At 35.3% G+C, this 15036-nt stretch overlaps 1 protein-coding gene across 3 annotated transcripts in view; it reads right to left on the bottom strand.

Annotated features, from left to right (window-relative positions):
• The window catches only part of LOC129249823 (uncharacterized), a 379233-nt gene extending 367681 nt beyond the window's left edge, over positions 1 to 11552 (bottom strand). For all 3 annotated transcript variants that reach the window (XM_054889490.1, XM_054889489.1, XM_054889488.1), the window contains exon 1: positions 11296 to 11552. The gene's annotated coding sequence lies outside the window, so the exon portion shown is untranslated. The remainder of the gene's footprint in view (positions 1 to 11295) is intronic.
• Between the last annotated feature and the right edge of the window lie 3484 nt (positions 11553 to 15036).

Here is a 15036-nt window from a genome sequence, read left to right as displayed (position 1 = left end):
CACAACAAACTGCTCAGCAAGCAGTTCCTGCTAAGATGTTACCGCAGGTTTCACCCCTGCAGACACCTGCTTGAGCCTGAGCCGCCTCCCAGGCACGTCAGGAGACACCTCTTAAACTACGCCGACGAAATACAGGACAAAACTGACAGACATTTACTGGCCCAGACAGTGTTTAGACAGTCAATAAACGACATTCACCGGGAGACCGTCACCACCTTCTTAAGCTGCCGTCCTGTGAATGCCGTAATCGGAGTCCAACCACCACCTAAAGCAGATGAAATCTCCAGCTTCTCCAGGTTAAACTCCTACTTATACTGAATCGACCCCGACATACCAAACATATGCCCGGCATGTGAAGGCACCCCACACGACACTAACCACTTTTTCACATGCCCTCTAAAACCGTCTCATCTAACACCCCTCCCCCTCTGGACCCAACCCGACGAAACAGCATGTTTCCTGGGCCTATCTTTAGATGAGCTAGACGAAGACCGGTGATATGCCCTACACTGACGGGGCTTCTATTACTGTTAAACAAACAAACAAACAAGAAAATGGTTAAAGTTAAAAAAATTCAGTATATGGAACACAAAGTTGAAGCAAATATACAGGGTTTGATTAAAAAGTAATGGGCCTTATTTTTTTTAAGCAGGTTTATTAAACCTTTTGGCTTATACAACTAATATTCTTCAAAATAGGACCCTTGAGCGTCAATACATCGCTGGAAAGCGCTCCTTCCACTGCAGGAAACATTTTTTAAACTCATCCGCAGGAATCGTGTTCAATTCGGCTGTCACAGTTTTTTGGATCGCCTCGATGGAGTCGAAACGCCTCCTATTCATCTTTCTTTTCAGGCGCGGGAACAAGAAGTTCGGAGGGGACAGGTAGACTAGCACGACAGTCAATGTTCAAAAATTCACGAACTCGGTTCACATCTTCGTCTGTTTGCGTCGTCGAAGGCCTTCCAGATCGCCTTCGACGTCCTCCCGGCCTTTCTTGAACGACTTGTGCCACCGGTTTACCTGGGCACTGGACAGAGATTGGTCCCCGTAAGCCTCCTTGTTGTTGTTGAGGTGGTTGAACATTTCTGAGCTGAAAATGCTCCTAATTAGTGACCAGCACCGTTTTACTACCACTATCTCGTGTGAGTAGCCCAATGGTTTCGGTACTCGTTTTGTTTAGCTTTACGCAAAATTTGATCGAGTAACGTTGCTCCAACGATCGCTGCATTTTCGCCACTGCAAAATCGTAACACACTTTTAAAACAGCTTTCACGCGCGGAGCGATGTTGACTGCACCGCTGTTGCCAGCAAACTGGGACCGGTTTCTAGTGGAAGGAGAAGGTCCAACGATCATTTTCCCCCTACCAGCCGATTCGGTTGATCGCTTGGCAGACGCTCCGCGCGGGAAGGCTCATTACTTTTCAATCAAACCCTGTATATGATAGACCTTTAATGTGGAAATATTTAAAATATGTTGTTAATAAAACAGATAACAAAGAACACATTAAAAAGGTGCTTATCAACGGGAAAATATACAGAAATTATAGCGAGATGGCTAATAAATGAAACGAATTTTTGTGGACAGTATTATCGACAATAGTAATATAGAAAGTGTTGATTATGAATTGATAAGGCAGGAAAAACCCCAAACTACGTTTAATTTGAAGAAATAAACAGAGATGATATCGTTCATATTGTTAGGAAATCGAAGAGAAAATTGGGTGGAAACAACTTATTATGAGAAGGGGTAATTAAGGGTTCAGTGGAATATATGGGCCACTTTTACGCCATACTAGTATAAAGTAGTCTTAGGTCAACAACAGTACCTATGGAATGGAAAACTTCCACCATAGTACCAGTGAAGAAGGTGAAAAATACTATTAAAGCTGAGGAACATAGACCTATAAACACCCTTTTAATAGTTTTAGACTATCACTGTTTAGAACAGAAGTTGATAAGAAAAATATATTCTACTAGCTGTACCCGGCGCGCGTTGCTACGCCAACAACTAAAATAAATTTAAGAACAGTACATGTACATATATTAAGTTTTCCGAATTTTCCGGCATGTGCACAATTATGCACTTTAGGTCCTAAGTGTTGTCAACAAAGTAAATTAAAAATATTATAAGGCTTTAAACATTATGTGCATAATTCTGCACATGAGGTCCGAAGGGGTTAAGAAAAATAGCTTTAAAGCAAAATCAGTACACAAATATTCAATTCATTCTAAACCATTTTATTGATTTTGTTTATTTCGAAAAAATCGGTTGAACGGGGCAAAGTTGCTACTCTGCAGCGCCACCTGGTGGCGAGTGGCAGCACTGAGCATATTCTACAAACCTTCTCCGTGGAAAAATACATATATAGCTATACCAATTTTCATAATAATCGGACCAGTAGTTTTTGAGTTCATCGAGGGCATACAGACAAACATTCATTCTTATATATAAAGAAGAACAAGATAAAGGATTAAAATGTTTTAACGAGCTACCAATTAAAAAAAAAAAAATTCTGTTAACATGAGCACTTTCAAGAGGCCGCTATTTAATCACCGTAAAACGTTGCCGAATAGATAGAAACTAGACCCTTCCTTTCCAAGCAGTGGGAATATGGGCTGGGATTCGCAATAATGTATATTGGGCAATTTTTGGCAAACTATGTCTTTATTAATGAAACTTGGTGGAGATGTTAGGGAGGTGTTAAGGAACAATCTTTATAATTCCAAATTTTTCGGGAAATAATAATTTCGTAATTATTTGCCTTCAACGTGCCCTCGGGAACTTCACTATAGTTTGACACATTACACTATATATTTTTGGCAAAACTTTCCTTTACTACCACGAGTGTTGAGTGTTTTTGTCGTTGATTTCAATTAAGGAACCAATGAAAAAAAATTCTCTGATTGTACGTACCCAACGACCAATATTTATTAAAAATGCTTTTCTGAAATGCAAGCGGAACCTTTGATTTGCACTTCATGCGACAATCAATAATAAGAGGTCTCAATTTTCTTTCCGATACAACAACACCCTTTACATTAACGTATGCCTTTCCCCAAGTTCCGTCTTGTGCATGGTTGGGATAAACTCTTTGGGATGTAGTCGGGGCCTCGTTGAGCAGTTCATCATCATCTAAATTGCTACTATTTCCATTATTAGTAGAAGTTGAGTCCTCACAGTCGGAATCTAGGACTGAGTCATCAATTGTCAAAACGGAGATTTTCCTGTAAATTTGATTTATCTGCCTCATTCTCAGTATTAGAGTATTAGAAACATTTGTTAGTAAATCAGCCCCACTGCCCTCTAAAAACGACATGTGACTGCTTTCATCCTAACCTATTAATTGCAAAAATTTAAGCAACTTAGCAAAGCTATTTGTTTGTTCAATCTTACCTGTTACATTTACTTCGTTTTGCATTCCATTAATATAATTTTAAATATTTTTATTAATTGCTTTATTATATTTTTTTAGTTCAGAAAATATTCAATTTTACCGAAACTTTTTTTTCTGACCACTTATAACCTCTGCATTAATCACAGGAAATTGCTTAACTGAAATGATTTTAAAATGGCGCTTTAGGCATACCAATCTAACTGCACTTTGAAAAAAGAATAAGAGCATATGTCATTCGCATTTGTCGCGTATGGAGATATAGCTCTCTTAAAACCTCACAACAAAAATGCATTAACAACTTTTGAAGAGATAGTGCATGCTTATATATATTTTCAATTTGTAATAAACACTCACCTTCACGTTGGCTCTTGTGTCAGCTCTCTTGTGTATGACAAACTTAAAAAAAATTTAGGTGCAGAAACAACTTAAGTTATTATAGGCCATTTAAATATAACATTATTGTAATTGACTATCTTCTTAAGTATACTTAGACTCATATAATAAATGCAATAGCGCTTCGTTGCGAGTTAGGCTAATATGTTTTTAATAATATTTACCCTAAAAAAACTAGTTAGAGTGATAGGAACTTCGCGTAAATATACAGTTTTATTAGTTTAATATGCTAGTATACATAATTCATTTCTTTCTTAAGTCGACTTAGGCGATTATTGATTATGACCACTGATATTCTTTTTTGTAAGATATACACATAGTAGAAAAAGTCTGCGTTCACCTATGCAAATATTCTTTGCATTAGAAAAAGTTCAAAACAATAAATATTTCAGAAATTTTTTTTAATGAGTTTTATTTAGTTCACTTAAACGTAACTATCACACACATTTCGCTACCAATAACAAAATCAAATTTAAAATGAGATCACATAAAATTAAAAAGGCCATTCAAACTAAACGGAAAAAGTTTGCGTTCATTTCAGTAATAATAAAATAAAAGGCTTAAGATCATAGAAATGTTTTAAAATTAATAGCTAGTTGGATATCCACGCCTTTTTATGACTTCTAGAATGAGTCTTTTCATTGATTCAACTAGTTTGGCTGTTATTTCTGGACTTATGGCTTCCCATTCCTCTTTAAGCGCGTTCTTAAGCATTTCCTTGCTAGTTATTGTACGCTCTCGTATTTTTTTTCTAGAACGTCCCATAAGTGCTTAATGGGTGTGCGAAGTTGTTTTGGAACAGTATACAACAACCACAACCTAACAATCTCTGCTGTGTGTTTCGGGTCGTTGTCCTGTTGGAAAACAAATCTTTCACCGACTCCCAGTTTGATTGCACTTTCTTTCAAATTCGTTTTTAAAATATCGAGATAATCATGTCTGTTCATTATTGACTCAATAAACTGTATATTTCCAACGCCCGAACTAGCCATACACCCCCTTATCATGGCACCTCCTCTCCCATGCTTTACCGTAGGTACCAGATTTTGCTTTCCAAGTGCCGTTTCGTTTTTCCTCCAAATAATTTTACGACCTTTTATCCCGAAATTGCAAAACTTGCTCTCATCTGAAAAAATCACACTATTCCAAAACTCAGGTGGCTTGTCTACGTATTCCTTGGCGAAAGCCATCCGCTTAAGTCGATTTACTCGCGATATGAAGGGTTTTTTCGGGCCACTCTGCCGTGAAATCCGATTCTTTTTAGAATTTCTCTTTCTGTATCTGGATGTACTTTCTGTTGGTATTTTACTTCTATGTCTTTTGAAATTTGGCTTGCTGTTAGTCGTGGATTAGACTTCACAAGAATAGTTATGTTGCGTTCTTCTCTTTCCGTCAGTTTTTTTGGACGTCCAGAACGAAGCTTAGACTCCAAACAATTTGTTTGCTTGAAGTTGTTTATCACTCTTTGGACCGAGGAGTATTGCCTCCCAACAATTTTCGCGATTTCCCGATAGCTCTTACTATTTTGCCACAAACTTACAATGATTTTCCTTTCACCAATATCTATTTCTTTTCGCCTTTGGTCCATAGTAACAAAAAATGTATTTCTAATATCAATTTTTCCCTCTTTAGATTTGTTCTTAACCGCGTCAACTACATGAATGATTTAAAATTAAATTTAACGTAACTGCCATGCAAATAATCGTCACTATTCGAAATGAACGCACACTTTTTCTGCTCAGCCTATTTAAGTAACTGTACTACAATCCCGTTATCTGAACACGACGCAGCTCAAACTCCAAAAAATTTTGTTCATACCCTCTACGAATAATTTTGTTTGAAATAAGTGAAAAGAAATAACTGAGAGTTTTAAGATAAACGCGTTAAATTATTTTAATACTTTATAATAGTGGGTGAACGCAGACTTTTTCTACCATGTGTATGTATATTTCACACCAAAAAAGCGCCGCAGGCGAAGATTTGGACTAAAAATCGCGCGATTTTTATTCCAAATTTTCAGTATTTGTAAAAATATTTGTTTTTGTAATATATATGTATATTTGAAATCAAAAAGGCGCCCTTATAAATAATAAAGGGAAAACTTTAGTATAATGTATATCGCTTTGAAAAAAAAAAACGGTTAAAAGGGGGTGATAGAGGGGTGTATCCCCATCTTAAAACTGAAAACAGAACCTGCCGGAGGCTTATAGTTTTTAAGTAATTTTATGTTAAAGTTCTCTAATTAGCGAAAAGTTGGTGTTGCCATACACCTGAAATGAAAACGAAGCTCGCACGCAGGGATGTTCAGTGGAAGGTTCATTGTGAAACTGCAGTATTTTTTGCTGTAATTTAAAGTTGAGAAATAATTTTGCAAATAAAAACAGACAACTCATTTAAACTTAAAAACAATGGTATTAAGCGTATCACAAAAAGTAATAAAGTAATTAAAATTAAATTAATTAACAAAGTATTTTTGCGTAGAACTCCTTATCGCGTGGGCGGCCTTTGGCCGTGTTTCAAAAAAATAACCCTCATCAGTCCAACTCCGGCTACGCAATCCACAGTACTTTTGCGTAGAACTCCTTTTCGCGTGGGCAGCCTTCGCCCACGCTTCAAAAATATAACCCTCATCAGTCCAACTCCGGCTACGCAATCCACAGTATTTTTGCGTAAAACTCCTTTCCGTGTTAAAACCATTGGACCCAAAATTAAAACGTCATATGCGTGTATGTAGTAAGGAGGCACAATAACCCCCATCCCCATCATTATTACTAAACTCAAGTACTTAATTTTTGTTTTCATTTGCAGGCATCCGGCAACACCATACTGTTGTCATTCCAATCTTCTTCTTATTCGCGTTTAAAATTGGAAAGTGCATTTAATTTTAATAGAAATAATTAGAATATTAGCATAAAAATCAGTAAAAACACGCGTGTGAGTGTATATTTGGTGAATTTTAGTGAAATGTTAAAAAATATAGTGTAATGTGGCAAATTAAAGTGAAGTTCCCGAGGGCATTTTGAATGCAAATAATTAAAAAAATACTATTTCCCGAATAATTTAAAGTTATAAAGAGTGTTCCTTAACACCTCACTAACATCTCCACCAAGTTTCATTAAAAATAACATTATAGTTTGCCAAAAATTCCCAAATATACATTGTTCTAAATTCCAGCCATAATAAAAATAATAATAAAAGAATTGTTCCCTTTTCGTTGGCTGGGTTTTTCTTATTTCGCTTTGTTTTTCACTCTCTCATCGGTAGTAATGGAAAGCACAGCCATATTTTTTACCACTTTACTAAAATTCACTAAATATACACTCACACGCGTGTTTTTACATATTATTATCTTTATATTCGAATTATTTGCATTAAAATTAAATGCAAATGCATTTGACCATACAATCACGTTCTACGCAAAAATACTGTGGATTTATTTATTTTATTTATTATTAAAGTCAAAACATACAACCATAGGTTATTTTTACAATGATTGACCTTAAGAATAGTTTACATAAAAGGATTAACAATAAGATCAAAATTAAAATTAAAATTACAGACAGTAGTAAAGAAGTATAAGTTGGAGAAAGTATTAAAAGGAAAGTAAGGTAAAAATAGTAGTAGTAGGAGTAGGGATTAATATGAAGAGATTTAAATAATGTGGACCCATTTGAGTACATTCAGCAATTTTCGGCAAGATAGCGAAGCAATTTATTTTTGAAACACGAGCTTTCTTTTATACGTTTAATTTTGTAAGGAAAGGTATTCCAAAGACGGACAGAGAACACAAAGTATTGACGTTCAGTCACCAAACAACTGTATTTCATTGGGACTAAGTTTGCGTTGACGGAGTTGGACTGATGAGGGTAATTTTTTTGAAGCGCAGCCCACGTTTTCAAGCTTCTATGAGTTAAATACGTGCATAACATAATCCAGACAATCGCACTGGGCTAGAATTTAGTATAATGCCGATCGCTTTGGAACAAACGGTAAAAAGGGGGTGATAGAGGGGTGTATCCCCATCTTAAAACTGAAAACAGAACCTGCCGGAGGCTTATAGTTTTTAAGTAATTTAATGTTAAAGTTCTATAATTTAGCGAAAAGTTGGTGTTGCCATACACCTGAAATGAAAACGAAGTTCGCACGCAGGGATGTTCAGTGGAAGGTTCATTGTAAAACTGCAGTATTTTTTGCTGTAATTTAAAGTTGAGAAATGAATTTGAAAATAAAAACATACAACTCATTTAAACTTAAAAACAATGATATTAAGCGTATCACAAAAAATAATAAAGTAATTAAAATTAAATTAAATTAATTAACACAGTATTTTTGCGTGGAACTCTTTATCGCGTAGGCGGCCTTCGGCCGCGCTTCAAAAAAATAACCCTCATCAGTCCAACTCCGGCTACGCAATCCACAGTATTTTTGCGTAGAACTCCTTTTCGCGTGGGCGGCCTTCGGCCGCGCTTCAAAAAAATAACCCTCATCAGTCCAACTCCGGGTACGCAATCCACAGTATTTTTGCGTAGAACTCCTTTTCGCGTGGGCGGCCTTCGGCCGCACTTCAAAAAAATAACCCTCCTCAGTCCAACTCCGGCTACGCAATCCACAGTATTTTTGCGTAGAACTCCTTTTCGCGTGGGCGGCCTTCGGCCGCACTTCAAAAAAATAACCCTCATCAGTCCAACTCCGGCTACGCAATGCACAGTATTTTTGCGTAAAACTCCTTTCCGTGTTAAAACCATTGAACCCAAAATTAAAACGTCATATGCGTGTATGTAGTAAGCAGGCACAATAACCCCATTCCCATCATTAACACTATACTCAAGTACTTAATTTTTGTTTTCATTTGCAGGCATCCGGCAACACCATACTGTTGTCATTCCAATCTTCTTCTTGTTCGCGCTTAAAATTGGAATGTGATTGCATAGGCAAATGAATTTGCATTTAATTTTAATAGATATAATTAGAATATTAGCATAAAAATCGGTACAAACACGCGTGTGAGTGTATATTTGGTGATTTATAGTGAAATGTTAAAAAATATAGAGTGTAATGTGGCAAATTATACTGATGTTCCCAAGGGCATTTTGAATGTAAATAATTAAAAAATTATTATTTCCCGATTAATTTAAAGTTATAAAGAGTGTTCCTTAACACCTCACTAACATCTCCACCAAGTTTCATTAAAAAAAAACATTATAGTTTGCCAGAAATTCCAAGATCGGCATTGTTCTAAATTCCAGCCATCGCACTGTTTTTACGGCTCCGACTCCATGTGTGCTCCCCTCACTTGTTTTGAGAGAAATATTACGAATTTTTCAATGAAATTCACAGGAGGTGTTCATTTCGTGCTTATTTTGCTAAAACTAGCACCAACACTATTCTGTTAATAATAGTTTTTAAGTTATTTGTTGATAAAGTTTGTCTTTTACCTTCACCAAATTTTGATAGAATAAGTGCATTTATCACATTTATTTTAATAAATATTGAAACTATATTAACATACACACACGTTTTTAACTCTTTTTATTTATTTATACCACAAATTAACCATTTATATTGCATTTTTAAGTTGCTAACTCCAAATATGCCAGCTAAATTTACAATAACTGAAAAGCATGGCTGAATGGAGTGCTGCCAGAAGCAAAAACTAAAAAAAAATAATAGAATGCGATTGAAAACGAAGCAACATAGGAACATAATTTCCACACACTCTTTTCTGTTAGAATATGAGGGAATGGGGGTTTACAACCTCTAAGGTGTATATATTCTTTTTAAAATTTTTTAACTATTCTTTTTTATATATAGATATTTAATATATAAAAAAGAATATATATAATATATTCATAATATAGTGAAAATTTGGAATAAAAAATCGCGCGATTTTTTTATTCCAAATTTTCGCCTGCGGCGCTTTTTTTCTTTTTTTTTTAAATATATATATGTATAATATAGTGAAAATTTGGAATTAAAAATCGCGCGATTTTTTATTCCAAATTTTCGCCTGCGGCGCTTTTTTTTCTTTTTTTTTTAAATATATATATGTATAATATAGTGAAAATTTGGAATTAAAAATCGCGCGATTTTTTATTCCAAATTTTCGCCTGCGGCGCTTTTTTTTCTTTAAATATATATATGTATATATATATATCATATATTCAAAATGCATACAATCAAACATACTTTACTGAAAATCAAGCATTAATATATATATGTATATAAATATATACATATATCCATAAATATACCTATATATATATATATATATATATATATATATATATATATATATATGAATAGACGTATATAATATAGAAATAATTTGTAAAATTTTGTATTTCATGGGTATTTTCCCGTTTTTACTTTAAATTTCCTCCTGCAACGCTTTTTTTGTATGCTTATATCTTCAAAAATGTTTCTCGATTTTAAATTACAGGAAAAAATACTGCATATTTACAATCAACCCTCAACTGAACATCTCTGCATACGAACTTCGTTTTTATTTCAGATGAATGGCAACACCAACTTTTCACTAAATTACACAACTTTAACAATATATTACTTAAAAACTATATGTCTCCGGAGGGTGTGGTTTTCAGTTTTAAGATGGGGATACACCCCTCCACCCGACCCCCTCCCCACCCTTTAAACCTTTCTTTCAAAGCAGGTTACATTATACTAAATTATTTCCAAAATTGTTCTCCATTATACTAAATTTTTCCCAATACTTTTGAAAGAAAAAAAAAACCATTCAAGACTTTTTTTGATCAATTTTTCCTCTTATTTTGTAAAGTTATAATTACTGTAATTTTTAAATTAGGTCCACGCACTTAGGTATTATTAGTAAACCTTTCGTGGTGGTAATGGTAGTAATTCTATGGTGTTTTATATTGTTTATTTTTCAAATGTCTGGCAGCGATTCTTCTTGAAATAACCAAAATATGAAAATTGTTGGACAATTTTACAAACTTTGAAATCAAATAACGTAAAAACTATAACTTTTCTAAGGGTGCGTTTCTCTTCTTTAGAATTTTGGAGAACTCCTTTAATATTTGAGTGAAAACGCATATATACAATTCTGTCACTTTTTTGGAGGCGACTTTTAACTGTATTACTGAATTAACTTTTAAAGCCATGACAGATAACATTTCGTATATGTTACGCTACATTTTTATTATGGCACGTTTTTCTATTTTGTATTTAAAGATATATACGCATTTAGTTATTACATTATTTACAGCCTTGTATATGATTTTTAGTTGAAGAGAAAATACTTTAATTGTATCCCAAAAAATCGTTTTCATATAGCACTATTTACTAGTTATTTCTGGTAGTCTAGTGGATGTTTTTCCCTGGCATCGGGCCATTTAATTTTAGGCACGAGCATATTATCACTAAGCTTTGAGAGGATTGGTGCAACATAAGATTTGCCAAGGCCTCGCATACTTTTTGAAAATGTCATGGTAAGTAAAATATTTAAAAGCATAGTTCCTTCGGTATACCTTTTCAAAATATATCCAAATTTCGTTGACAGCAATCCGCTATGGACTTAAGTAGACTCGCCTTCGAATTTAGTGTTACTAGACGTATAAATCCCAAACAATTGCAATTAGAATAAGACGTTGTAAGTATACACTCAGTTATTATACAGGTTCATCTACCCATATATTAGTAAATAATTAAATATTAAAGCCTGTTTTATTCGAAAACTACCTTCACGTTCTAAAATATATGAAAAATTACTGAATGCAGAAAATCAAGTCTGCAATGGGAATGAGGAGCTGATATCGAGATATATAATATATCGATAAAGTAATTAAGGTGCTATAAACGCATTATTAGATACCACGACATATTGCGAGCGCCTCATCAAGGCGTATCAATACACGCTGATAGCAGTTGTACAAAAACAAACAGTTTCCTGTATTTAGGTTTTGCTTTTTTGGCACAAGTGTCAAAATAATTATTTCCTCGGCGAACTGGATTGTAAATAGTAAATAAACGCATGCAAAGCTTTCGAGTGTCGCGTTAAATTGTTCTAAGTTCATTTGTGCTATTATTACCAAAAATAATTAACAACTAACTTGCTATGTACTCCTCAGCAAGAAGTTGCAGCATTCGTCATATCGAAGTATTCAATTTTGTTATTAAATGAAAATGGAGAGCAAGTAAAACGATAACTGCGGAGACATACAGTGGCTTACAGCTTATTTCATGCAGGCGAACTACTAAAACTTCGAATGCTGTATTTTGAAAGCTAAAACTTTTTTTGAAAAAAATTAAATATGAAATAATTTATACGCAATTGAAATACCTTTCATATTTTTTTAAAGCTTTAAATAAAAAATATAAAAACCAAAAACGCAGAACAGTTCAAAGTTGTATGTCACAGTTTATTTCCCGCAGTATTACGTTTTTCTTAAATTTAAGTTAAACGAATGACTTAAAAATTATTCAGTACTTTGTGTGGTGTACTTTGGCTTCATTAACAGCTTTTAACCTTTCTGGCATTGACTCTACTCATCCAAAATTAAGGTTTTTATCTGATCTCTATTGGTTATATGATGTGTGCGGATTTTTGTTGCCAGTAATGATCATAAATTCTTGATGACGTTCATGTCGGGTGATGGAGCCGGTGGTTGCATTCAATGTGGACAGTTCCATATGAGCCATGTCTGCATGATTACCGCCTTATGTTTAGGGTCATTGTCCTGGTAGAAACGGAAATCCTGAGGTATTCCAAGCTTCGCAGCACTTTGGGGTAGATTATCTTTTAGAAGATTGAGGTATATTCAAATTTCGATTTTTTTGTGGCGATATGTTGGTACTCATATCTCTCACTTATGCCGACGAGTTCGGCCATTTTGAATGTTCAGTTAATTGTTGACAGCTGCTTTGCTTGCACATGTTTCGGCTCGTCTTCGAGTTTTACCTATTCAAAAAGATGGATCAAAGAACCGGTATCAAATTTTGTGTGAAATACGAAATAAAGTTCGCGGATGCATTCCGAATGTTGACTGTGCCAATCGGAGAAGGCACTTTGGACCAAAGCAACGTTTATCGGTGGTACAAAATGTTCTCAGAAGGCCGAGAAGATGTGAACGACGAAAAGCGTGCCGCACGCCCGAGCACTTCAACAACAGACGAAACATTTGATGAAGTGACGAAAATGGTATTGGCCAATCGTCGAGTCACCATTAGAGAAAATGCTGAGAACCTAGACATATCGAGTGGCTCGTGCCATTCGATGCTTTTCAATGATTTTACCAAAACTGCTCAATTTCGACCAAAAGCAGCATCGCATGAACATTGCTAATGAGATGTTGGCCTCTGTCCGCGACGACCCAAACTTGCTCCAGAGGGTCATAACTGGTGACGAATCGTGGGTTTATGACGTGAAAACCAAAGCTCAATCATGTCAATGGAAGCTGCCGCTCGAACCAGACCGAAAAAAGCGCACTAAGTTCGGTCGAATGTAAAAGCTTTGCTTACCGTTTTCTTCGATTGCAGGGGCGTTGTGCGTCATGAGTTCTTGCCACAGGGTGAAATGGTCAATAAGGAATATTACATGCAAGTTATGCGCAATTTGCGCGAAGCAATCCACCAGAAACGCCCAAATTTATCGAAGAACAAAAATTGGCTCTTGCATCACGATAACGCCTCTGCTCACCCATCGTTGCTTGTGCGCGACTTTTTGGCCAAAAACAACACACTAATGATGATACAGCCACCGTATTCCCCAGATCTGACCCCCTGTGACTTTTTCTTGTTCCCGAATCTGAAGAGCCCCATGAAAGGACAACGGTACGCTACGATTGACGGGATAAAGACGGCATCGAAGGAGGAGTTGAACAAAAGAAAAAAATGATTTTTGAAGTGATTCGAAGTCTGGAAAAATCGTTGGCACAAGTGCATAATATCTCATGGGGATTACTTGAAGAGGACCAAATAGATATTAATGAATAAATAAATGTTTTGTGAAAAAAACACAAAATTCACGATACTTTTTGAACACACCTCGTACATGCACATACCATTACACTGCCACCACCATGTTTCACAGTCGGTTTTATGTTGCTTTTCTGGAGCTCTGTATTAGGTTTCCGCCAGACGTTAGACATTCCATCTGAGCCGAATAGGTTGAATTTGGACTCGTCAGAAAATATTACCTTTTTCCAGAATTCAAAATCTTTAATTTCAAAATCTTTAATCTGGCGAAGGCAACTCTGCTCAATTGTTTTTTTTTTATTTATGAATGGCTTCTTGCGTGCTACTCGACCATTAAAGTCCTTTTCACGTAGTACTCGTCGCAGTGTTTCGACGCAACATAATATGTCCACTTCCTGCTGAATTTCGTTTAGCCGTTTTGGAGCCGATAGCATTGGGGTTTCCTTTATTTTATATCGTTCGTCAAAAATTTTATTTGGGGCACATCGGCCTTTATTTTGCACCCGGGTTTTATGAACGAAGTGTTCAATGATACTTTGTACTGTATCACTACTCAAACAAACTATTTCCGGAATATTTCGCTGCGACTTTCTGCTTTGAAAATGCTTGATGACCAGTTCTCGCTGTTCAATCGTAGTACGTCGGCCCATATTTTATATATTTTTATATTGTCCACTTGGCGAGCACAAACATACTAAAAGTTGCATAGAACAATAACTGTGCGCTAGTTACATAAACTAGAAATTCGAAATACCGTTAACCAAGCGACTAGCCGCCGCCACAATATAAACAAGTGCTTGCATGAAATAAGCTGTGAGCAAAGATACCGCATTGTGGTTGCATTTCATCCCGTCATGTGAGTGGGACTATATTTCCACAAATTCTGCTCTACTTATTATGTTAGAAAATCCTTTAACTAAATATTTACATTAAAATTTTTTTTAAATTGCGACAATTTTTCATTCTGCAATAATTAAAATTCATAAACTGAAACTGCATGAAATAAGCTGTGAGCCACTGTAGGTATAAAAGTACATTTTGAATTTTATTAATATCTTGCAGACACAAATTAAACATGTGAACCATCATCATCAACATTTGTCGGTCTGCGTAGTGGTGATGTGCATGTAAATGGAAGTAAGCAAAGAAAACTTATCTCTGCTTTCATTTAGCTAATTTTTCAACCTACATACATGCAGCGCCTGCTATGAGGATTTCATAACTACAAATTGGAAAGGTGCCGAAAAGTTAGTGAATAAATCGATGCTATAAAAATTCCCGAAAAATGTTATTTA

This window comes from Anastrepha obliqua, chromosome 6 (assembly GCF_027943255.1).
Source record: "Anastrepha obliqua isolate idAnaObli1 chromosome 6, idAnaObli1_1.0, whole genome shotgun sequence".
Taxonomy (NCBI): Eukaryota; Metazoa; Arthropoda; class Insecta; order Diptera; family Tephritidae; genus Anastrepha; species Anastrepha obliqua.
This window is presented reverse-complemented; position numbering and strand designations above follow the sequence as displayed.